Genomic DNA, 11,358 nt, shown 5'->3' with positions numbered 1-11,358 from the left:
AATAGTAAATATGCATAATATTTTAAAAGATCAAGAAAATATTTATTTTATCTTCTAAAATAATAATGTTAACTTCACTATATATTGTTTATAAAATGCAGTTTTTTATCATTTATATAGTGTAAACTTGACATTATTATTTTAAAAGGATAAAATAAACAAGGACTTTTCTTTTGAGTTAAATAGTTTCATACAATCAACAACTACCTCCCAATGACAGTTTATAATTGTAAAACTGAGATTTCTATTGGTCAAATAATTTGCCTTGCTGTGAATTAAAAAGTGGCATTATCATCATTCGAAAAATTTTGTGCTCATTATTTTTAAACATTTTCTATAAATATCTATAAAATGAGTAAATATTATTAGGACTGAAGTGTGGTGAAACTGGGATTAGAACACAATAGAAAGTACTATAATCGCTAGATTTGTGCTAATTGTTTTTAACCACATTCCGAAAATATTTGTAAAATGATTTAACAGTATTAGGATTGAAATGTGGTGACACTGGTATTAAACGCAATAGGAAGTACTTTAATCACTATTTTTCTTTTTGTAGTTTGAAATAGAGTTCTTGCTATTTCATATTATTGCTTTCTGCTCTCATCAAGATTTACAGTCTCGGAAACCCTGTGAGTTGCTGTGAGTCAGAACTGACTCCATGGCCCACAATCACCACCACCGCCACCATAGTAAACAAAGGAGCCCCTGGGCTCTATACGTTAAGCACCAAAATGAAAGACACATTCTAGCTTTAAAGTTATGAATAATTTTTAAGATTTTCTCCAAAGGTTTTTGATTAATATGATTCTTTAACATATTGTTTCAAAATTTGCATCAAATATGTATATAAACTATTAGGCAAAAAGAAGAAGGAAACAGCTCTCCTGAGTCTGGTTAAATATAAACAATCTTGCAGTTGCATAGGGTGAATATCTACCATCTTGATTCAAGAGTCTGATTTATATTTATGCAACCCCATTACTACTATGTTAAATTTTCTATAAAATATTTCCAGAAATATGGACTTGGTTTATTTCTATCTTAAATGAATTTTTAAGTTCAAACCAATATCACTTTAATGGCAAGCTTAATGTATTTTGAAAAAGAAACAAAATCAGTGTTGTATGTTCTTCAGGACCAATTTTCTTCCATGTCACATTTTGTTAGTTATTATTTCATGAATTATCAAAACAACTGATACCTTAGATCTTACATATTTAAAACTATAACTTCTAAGAAACTATAACTTCTAAGGCAGAGGAACATTTTGCTGGCCATTAGTCTGATTTTCATTACGATCATCTTTAAGTAAAATTAACAAGACAAATATTGGTTTATATAATATATTAAATATAAAACTTGTTGTTGTTTTTGTTAACTGCCTTCAAGTCAGTTCCAACTCATAGCTACCCTGACAGGATTTCCAAGGACCAACTGTTAAAAGATACTTCCACAAATTAATTTTAGTCTTGTTACATAGAAGTGACCTATGGAGTATTTAAGCTCTTATCTCAATACTAATTAGGAATGTGGATAAGCCTGTAGACTAAGCCTTTGAACTAAGAGATGTTTTAATATAGTTAAAAGGTTTTATAAAAAAGAAAAAAAAATACATATGCAATAGACTATATGTGCTTTTGGAGTCCTGATGTGTCATTGTTGGATTAGCACTAGATGGCTAATCACAAGGTTGGAGGTTCAAATCCACCAGCTGCTCCTTGGAAACCCTATACAAGGTTGCAGTGATTCAGATCCAAGTCTACAGCACTTAAAAGTAACAACATATGTGCATTTGAAGTCTAAACTATATATGATCAGGCTAACTAGAAGGTCAACAGTTCAAACCCACCAGCCACATCTCAGGAAAAAGATGAGGCTTTTTTACTCCTGCAAATACTGAGTCGGTACCTAACAACAACAACTAGGGAATGGCAAACTACAATCTGTGGGTTAAACGTTTCCTGTGGCCTGTTTTTAAAATCTATGAGCTAAGAAAAGTTTTCAGATTTTTAAAGGGTTGTATAAAAAGCAAATTATATATATATATTTAATTATAAAATTTATAGTCTTATATATATATATATATATAAGTATACATATATACAAAGTCTAAGTCTAAACTATGTATAATCTCTTTCATAGTCTTTCACACATATATATGTATATACATGTATATATATAAAAGACTATATGTACTTTGGAAGTCTGAACTATGCATAATCTGGCCCTTTACCAAATAAATAAATAAATAAATAAAAATTGCTGATCCCTGCTATAAATAATTTATCTTTTTTTTTTCTTATTCAGAAACTTATATGGCCAACATTCAGAATCTACTTAAAAAGCAAAGCAAATTACAGATAAACAGAATGCTTAGATATCAATTCTACAAAGTCATGTATCATAAACCTGTTCTCATGCAAATGAGCCTAATCAATACATCAGTTATTAAAGATGTTTCACATTAATGTATTCTATCCTCAAATAGTTTTATATCCTTAACATTATGATGTCTATTTTAAAGAAAAGGAAGCAAATCTCTGGGAGCTTGACTTTACTTTAGAAGAATAAATTGTTTTCACTATGTACTAATGGATATATTTTAGGTAAGAAACATAATCTCGTCATAATTGTAAACTTTCCAACTTCCTGCCTGTAATAAACATTAGGCTGAGCACAAACTCCTAGATTTAAGCATCAAGAAAAGCGGGGTTTTTTCAAGTCTTATACTTTAACTTTTTTATTTAAAAAGTGCCAATTTGTGTTTTATGTAGTTCAACTACTGAACCCAAAATCATAATTAAAGATTTTCATTTGAGACAATTACATCTGGAAAGTCTTTCATTGAATAAATAATTTGAAATTTAATGGCTTATGGCTTCCAGGTCATTTAGTATGTCCAAGTAGTCTCACAATAAACAGCAGTAAACAATTTGATGTGAGGTGGGGTGGTGGTCTGCCTCCCACTACTTGTAACGGGGTGAGCCATAACTAGACAATAACAAAACTCAAGATTTTCATCTTAAGGAATTTAATAAAATACGTTTATTAAGCACTGTCTACATTTTTATGAACTTGATTTCCTGTATAAATTATATGTAGAGTGTAAAGGAATGCTTATAAAGAGGACTGTTGTTATTGCTGGTGGTGGTGGTTGTGTGTCGTGGAGTCGGTTCTGACTCATAGTGACCCTGTACAGGGTTTCCGAGGCTGTAAATCTTTACGGGAGTAGAAAGCCTCATCTTTCTCCCATGGAACAGCTGGTAGTTTTGAACTGCTGACCTTGAGGTTCACAGTCCCATTCATAACCACTATGCTACCAGAGCTTCTGAGGTGCTGTCAAATCATTCTGACTAATAGCGATCCAATGTACAACAAAATGAAACACTGCCCCATCCTGCGCCATCCTCACAAATGCTGTTACTCTTGAGCTTATTGCTACTGCCTCTGTGCCAAACCATCTCACTGGGGGTCTTCCTCTTATTTTCTGACCCTCCATTTAATCAAGCATAATGTCCTTCTCCAGGGACTAGTCACTCTTGTTAGTATGCCTGAAGTATCAGAGACTAAGTCTCCTCATCCTGAAGGAGCTCTGGTAGCGTAGTGGTTATGAATTGGGCTGTAAACCTTAAGGCCAGCGGTTTGAAACTACCAGCCGCTACTACTTTTTCCAAAACAGATTTGTTAGGTCTCAGTACTTTTAATATTGTTCTCCAACACAATAACTCAAATGCATCAATTCATCTTTGGTCTTCCTTCTTCATTTTCCAACATTCACATGCCTATGAGGCAATTGAAAATAACCATAGTTTAGGACAGTTGTACCTTAGTTTTCAAACTGATATCTTTGCTCTGGAACACTTTAAAGAGATCTTGTACAGCAGATTTGCTTAATGCAACAGGTTGCTTGATTTCTTGATGGCTGCTTCCATGAGTGTCGATAGTAGTGCCAAGCAAAATATAGTCTTTGACAACTGCAATCTTTTCTCCATTTATCATTATGCTATTTATTGGTTCAGTTTTGAGGATTTATGTTTTCTTTACGTTAAGGCACAACCCACACTGAAGGCTTTGATCTTCATCTGTAAGTGTTTTACGTCCTCTTCGTTTTCAGTAAGTAAAGTATCATTTGCATATCACAGGTTTTTATTGAGTCTCCTCCAATTCTGATGCCATATTCTTCTTTAAGAAATTCAGCTTCATGGATTATTTGCTCAGCATACAGATTGAATAAGTATGATGAAAAATACAACCCTGGTGCACATCTTTCCTAATTTTAAACCAGTCAGTGTTCCCTTGTTCTGTTTGAATGACTCCCTCTTGATCTAGGTACAGGTTCCTCATGAGCACAATCAAGTGTTCTAGAGTACCCATTCTTTGCAATGTTACCGATAACTTGTCATGATCCACACAATTAAAAGTCAATAAAACATGTGTAAACATCTTTCCTGCATTGTAGGATCAGCACCAGACTTTGAATCACAAGGTCAGCAGTTCAAACCCAACAGTTATCCCTTGGGAACCCCATACATGGTAGTCATGAGTCTGAACTGACTCAATAGCCCTTAACGGGAACAACAACAAACATATTTCTGGTATTCTCTGCTTTCAGCCAAGATTTATCTGATATCAGCAATGCTATCCCTCATTCCATATCTTCACATGAATACAGCTTGAACTTCTGGCTGTTCCCTGTCAGTATACTGTTACAGCCATTTTTCAGTCTTTCACAAAATTTTACTTGCATATGATACTGATGATATTGTCCGATGATATCTGCATTCAGTTGGTTCACCTCACTTTAGAGGGGAAACAAATTAGGTCTCTTCCAATCAATTTGCTAGGTAATTGTCTTCAAATTTTCTTTGCATAGTCGAGTGAGTGTCTCCAGTGCTCTATCAGTTAGTTGCAAGATTTCAATTTGCATTCCATCAATTCTCAGACCCTTATTCTTTGCCAATGCCTTGAGTGCTCTTTGGACTTCTTCTTTCAGTTCCATTAGCTCTTGATCATGTGCTATCTCCTGAAATAGTTGAACAGAGACCATTTCTTTTTGGTACAGTGACTCTGCATTCCTTTTATCTTCTTTTAATACTTTCTGTATTACTTGAAATTGACTTGTATTGACACTTTTGAATCAAACATACATGTCACTAGGACATGAATGACAAACTGAAGTATAATGCTGACAAACTGAAGTATAATGCTGTAAATGATAAGATAATATCCATATGCCTACAAGAAAGACCAGTTGATACAATTATGAGGGTAAGCATCATTACAAAATCAACCTTTAGTAAATAAAAATAGCAAAATGTGAAGATTGTGTTTGTTGACAAATACTCCATGTAAGACACTCATTTTTGAAAGTGGCTTTTCCATCACTTTTAACCTTCTCTGAAGAATCCTATACTCTGTATACCATGTGAAAATGACAATTGTAGCATCCTCAAGGGACTCAAACCATGTTATCCTTTAAATGCTCTTTGAATTTCGTGAACAAAAAGAAGCCTGAATGAATCAGACCAGGGTTGTAGGATGGATGGGATAAGTTTTCCCAAGGAAATTCTCATAGGACAGCTGGTACTACCTTACAGCAGGTACATTGTACCTGGAGCAGGTACATTGTACTGGTGGGAAAAAAATCCGTGGTGAAAGTTTCCTAGTATTTTTCTTACTAATGAATTTTTTAATATTCAAAATATTTCTTCATAATAAGTCCCTGTTATAGACCTGTGTCCTTTGAGAAAACCTATAAAGATTACCTCTTTGAAATTCTTAAGAACAGTAGTCACCATAAGCTTCTGAGCTGATCTCTCTGCCTTGAATGTAACTGGTCCAGCAGATCCTCTTAGAAGCCACTGTTTTGATTTGGATAGTTTTTGAAGACAACTTACCCAGACAAAGATAAGTGTAGTATGGACAGAACTTGTCTGCAGCTATCCACTGATTACAGAGACAGGTTTAAACATGTTTTGCTTGGAATACATGTTTGTGTACATGCACGGAAACACTAGTTGCAATACTTTTTGATTTATCCTCATATCATTCAACTATATGAGCTAAAAACTAACCTCAAAGATGTAGAAACTGAAATTTTTTCCAATGTGTACAGTCATACATTTATCAAACATGCAATCAAATACACTGATATTACTGGTGATTGGAATGAGAAAGTTAGAAACAAATAAGAAAGATGAAAAATTGGGAAACATGCCTGTGGTGATAGAAAGCTAGAGATCACAGAAAAACATGGTAGAATTTTGCAAGACCAATAACTTATTCGCTGCAAATATTTTTTCTCAGTAACATAAATGGTAATTGGACATGGACAGATGGAAGATATAGGAATCAAATTGTCTACATCGGTGGGGAAAAAACAGGAGAAACTCACTATCATCAGTCAGAACAAGGCCAGGGGCCAACTGTGGAACAGATCTTCAACTGCTCATATGCAAGTTCAAGCTGAAACTAAAGAAGATTAAAACAAGTCCATATAAATCAAAATATGGTCTTCAGTATATCCTATATGAATCTAGAGATGATCTCAAGAGCAGATTTGATGCAGCAAGCACTACTGACAGAAGAGCAGATGAGTTGTGGGATGGCATCAAATACATCATAAAGAAACCAAAATGTCATTTAAAAGACAGGAAAGAAAGAAAAAGTCAAAATAAATGTCAAAAGAGACTCTGAAACTTACTCTTGAACATAAAATAGCTAAGCAAAGGAAAAAAATGATGAAGAAAATAAACTGAACTGATATATCAAAGTGTGGCTCAAGGAGACTAATTAAAATATTATAATGAATTGTGCCTTAAGACTTGGAATTGGAAAATCCAAAAAGAAGAATATGTTTGGTATTTCTCAAGCTGAAAGAACTAAAGGAAAAAAAAAATCAAGCCTGTGTTACAAACTTGAAGGAATCCATGGGCAAAATATTAATAAACACAGGAAACATCAAAAGAAGATGGAAGGAATACACAGAGTCAATGCGCCAAAAATAATTATTCGGTGTTCAGTTATTTCAGGATACAGCATATGATGAATACTGCATACTGAAGAAAGACTTTCAATCTGTATTGAAGGCATTGGTGAAAAACAAGGTTGCAGGAATTGATGGAATACCAACTGAGCTGTTTCAACAAACAGATTCAGTGTTTCCGGCGTTCAGTTGTGTATGCCAGGAAATTTGGAAGACATACCTGGCAAACTGTGTATCTGTGTTCATGTCATTCCAAAGAAAGGTGATTCAACAGAATGTCGATTACTGAACAATATCACTCATATCACATGCAAATAAAATTTCACTGGAGACAAGCAAAAAGAAATTGCAGCAGTATATAAAAAAGGAACTTCAGAAATTCAAACTGGATGCAGAACAAGACTTGGACTGAGGGATCTCATTACTGATATCAGATGGACCTTGGATGAAAACAGAGAGTACCGGAAATGAGTGTTTTATTTATTATGCAAAGACATTCGACTGTGGGGTTCATAACAAACTATGGATAACATTTCAAAGCATGGGAATTCCAGAACTCTTTACTGTGCTTATGCTGATGCAACAATACAACAAGAGGCAGTTGTTCAAACAGAAAAAGGAAACACTGCACAGCTCAAAATCAGGAAAGGTGTAAGTATACTGAGAAAATAATCTGACAAACTAGATGATCTGAAGAAAAATGCAACATCAGGATTGGAAGAAGACTCATTAGCAAACTGTGATATGCAGATGACCCACTTTGCTTGCTAAAAGCAGAGGACTTACCTGAAGCACTTACTAAAGAAGATCAAAGAGTACAGTCCTCAATATGGTTTATACCTCAATATAAAGAAAACAAAAATGCCCACTGGTAGAACCAATAAGCAATATCACAAAAAATGAAGAAAGCGATGAAGATGTCAAAGATTTCATATTATTTGAATCCACAATCAGTATACAGGGAAACAGCAGTCAGGAAATTGAATGCATTGTGGTATGTAGATCTGCAGCAAAAGATCTCCTAAAAGTGTAAATAACAGTTATCACTTTTAAGACTAGCATATCCTTAACCCAGGTCATGGTATTTTTGATTGCCTCAGGTGCATGTGAAATTTGGACCATGCATAAGGAAGAGAGAAAAATAATTGATGGCTTTGTATTATGGTGTTGGTGAAGATTAAATAGACCATGATTGCCAGAACAACAAATTTGTGTTAGCTAAATACAGCCAGAGTGTCCTCAGAAGTGAGAATGGCAGGACTTCATTTCATGTGCTTTGGACATGTTATCAGAAGTCCTGGTGAAGGACAACATGTTTGGCAAAGTAGAGGGACAACAAAAAAGAGTTAAGACACTCAATGAGATAGACTGACAACGGGCTCTAACAACGGGCTCAAACATTGGAACAGTTGTGAAGATGGCATTGGACTGGGCCAGAAAGATGTTTACCTGTGCTTTGTTAACTACACAAAGGCTTTTAATTGTGTGGATCATGACAAGCTATGGACAACATTGAGAAGTATGAGTATTCCAGAACACTTAATTGTGCTCATGAGGAATCTGTAACTGGACCAAGAGGCAGTTGTTTGAACAGAACATGGGAACACTGAATGGTTTAAAATTAAGAAAGGTATGCAATAGGGTTGTATTCTTTCACCATACTTATTCAACCTGTATGCTGAGCAAATATTCCAAGAAGCTGGGTTCTATGAAGAAAAATATGGCATCAGGATTGGAGGAAGACTCATTAACAACCTGAGATATGCAGATGATACAACCTTGCTTGCCGAACGTGAAGAGGACTTAAAACATTTACTGATGAAGATCAAAGAGCACAGCCTTCGGTATGGATTACATCTCAATGTTAAGGAAACAAAAATCTTCACCACTGGAGAAGAATATTGAAAGTGCCATAGGCTGCCAAATGAACTAACAGATATGTTTTGGAAGAAGTGCTGCCAGAGTGCTCCTTAGAGGCCAAGATGGCCAAACTTCGTCTCTCATACTTTGACATATTGTCAGGAGGGAACAGTAACTGGAGAAGGATATCATGTTTGGTAAGGTGGACGGTCAGAAAAAAGAGGAAGACACCCAACGAGATGGATTGGCCAAGTGGCAGCATTGATGGACTCAGGCGTGGCAACAGTAGTGTTGTTGGCCCAAGATCAGTCAGTATTTCGTTCTGCTGTGCATAAGGTCACTATGAGTTGGTACCGACTCGATGGCACCTAACAACAACAACCAGGGTCACTATGAGTTAGATCTGATTCAATGGTATCTAAGAACATTAACAAACAAGTCCAAATACTGTATGAATTCCTTAAGGACTAAACAACTTTTTGAAATTAAGTAAATCCAAATGAAGCTAAACTCTGAATATTCACTGAGAATCAAAGGTAATTTTACCTACTACTCACTACGTTGTTGTGGTTAAGTGCCATCGAGTCAGTTCCAACTCATAGTGACCCAAGAGGGGTTTTTGAGGAGTGACTGGTGAGCTTGAACCACTGATCTTACAGTTCAAACCGACCTTGCAGTCCAATGCAGTAACCCACAGAGCCTATGATGCTGTTGTTGTTAAGTGTCATTGAGTCAGTTCAGACCCGCAGTGACCCTGTAGAGGGTTTCCACAGAGTGGCTGGTAAGTTTGAACATCAACCTTGTAGTTCAAACCACCTTGAAGTTCAATGCATTAACCCACAGCGCCATATCTCACATTAAAAACAATAATAGAAAATTTCATATTCTATTATTTTGTGAATTAATAACAGACGTCTGGGCATAAGGAATGCTAGGTGCAAAGCAAGTGTCATGTTGTCTGGGATGGATAAGGTTATGTGTCAACTTCTCTGGGCCATGATTCTCAGTGGTTTGGCTGTTATATAATGATGTAATATGGCAGTTCCACAATGATGTGGTCACCCTCCATGGTCAATTTCCATTTAACAATCTGATCTTGGGACCTAGCCATGTCAATAGTGAGGAGTGACTGTACTATAGGATCATGCTACTGAAAAAAAAAAAAATTTAAATATATATTTGTGGTAGTTTATTACAGCTTTGCCAGGTTACAGCTTTAAAAATAGCTCTTGGGTCAACATTCATTCTCACTTCATCTCACTTATTCTACCTCAGTAACTATCACTTCTGCTTGAGTTAGACAAAATTTTAGCCAGCTTTGCCCACATTTGTATTTTACAACCAATTTGGGGGTCCCAGTACAGCTGTTGATAGCTTTGTAAAAGGTCTTAACCTTCTTCTGTGAGTTGCATGAATGGAAGAGAAACTAAATATGTTTCTTGTCTTGAAAGTCAGGTGGAAAAAGTTCTAACTATACAGAAAATTCTCCTTCTATCGACATCTGTCACATCACTTAATTCTCTCCTCTCCATCCTCCCCCTTAATAACTGAATGCTAAGATTTTGATGGCATCTTTGAAGTTCCTAGAGTCACTAAAAGACATGGCATAGCTTGTGAATGAATTCATTTAAGAAAATATAATCCAATGTCACGGTGAATATTATCATCTCCACTGAAATATGGAGGATTTCTGGCAAGAAACTCAGTTCATATGCTAAATAGTCATGCTGATACATTATTTAACTTTTTTTCTGGTTCCAGGACAATGAGAATCTGATGAAAGGTGTAATTCTGCAGTAGAAAAGCATTTGCATAGATAGACACAGAATTTTCCATGTAACTTTAGGGAGCTCACAGATCACTTGGAATCAGACCAACAACTCCAGTTTAGGAAACTCTGATCTCATCCAATCATTTCATTTCAGAGATAAATAAATACTACTCCAAAGAGGTGATATCTTATGCCTAATGCAAGACAGTGAATTAGCAGCAAAAACATATACTTTTTTTTTCACTCCAAATATAATGCCCTGAAGAGACTCTTAATCTCTTTGGTAACAAAGACTTCAAAGTTAGCTGCAGGAAGCATCTCCAAAAGAAAGAAATATTTCCAGAGTTTTTGAAGCATAGGGATTGCTTCAGAGCATCAATGCTGTTTTTTCTAAAGAGCCAAGAAGTGAATTTCATAAGTTTATTCTTGTTATTCTGATTTGGAGAGACAGAAATTATGAAGATAAGCTACTAGAATCTTAAAAAGTACCTGGAAGGACATCTGAGAGTTGAGAGAAAGTTCTTATATGGAAACAATATGCTTCTGCAACAAGTCTGTATTCATCAGAACAAAAACAAGTCATCCTGAACATTATTGTAATTATATTAATAAAATAATAATATTAAATAAATTTCTAAAACAAACCACATGTTTCAGCTGGCCTTCCTAGCTCCTCCCTTTCTTCACAAATCTATTCTAGTTAATGCTTCTACTATGTACCCTAACAGCAAGCCCCAAA

The 11,358-nt window shown here is 35.2% G+C and overlaps 1 protein-coding gene and 1 pseudogene across 1 annotated transcript in view; one reads left to right on the top strand and one right to left on the bottom strand.

Moving 5' to 3' along the window:
* LOC102839878 overlaps positions 1 to 2,471 on the top strand; it is a 19,304-nt pseudogene extending 16,833 nt beyond the window's left edge.
* The window catches only part of ISPD (isoprenoid synthase domain containing), a 393,355-nt gene that overhangs the window by 65,228 nt on the left and 316,769 nt on the right, over positions 1 to 11,358 (bottom strand). The gene's annotated exons all lie outside the window — the stretch shown is intronic.

Source organism: Chrysochloris asiatica, unplaced genomic scaffold, assembly GCF_000296735.1.
Source record: "Chrysochloris asiatica unplaced genomic scaffold, ChrAsi1.0 scaffold00006, whole genome shotgun sequence".
Lineage (NCBI taxonomy): Eukaryota > Metazoa > Chordata > Mammalia > Afrosoricida > Chrysochloridae > Chrysochloris > Chrysochloris asiatica.
Note: the sequence above shows the minus strand (reverse complement) of the source record. Positions and strands in the feature narration are given on the sequence as shown.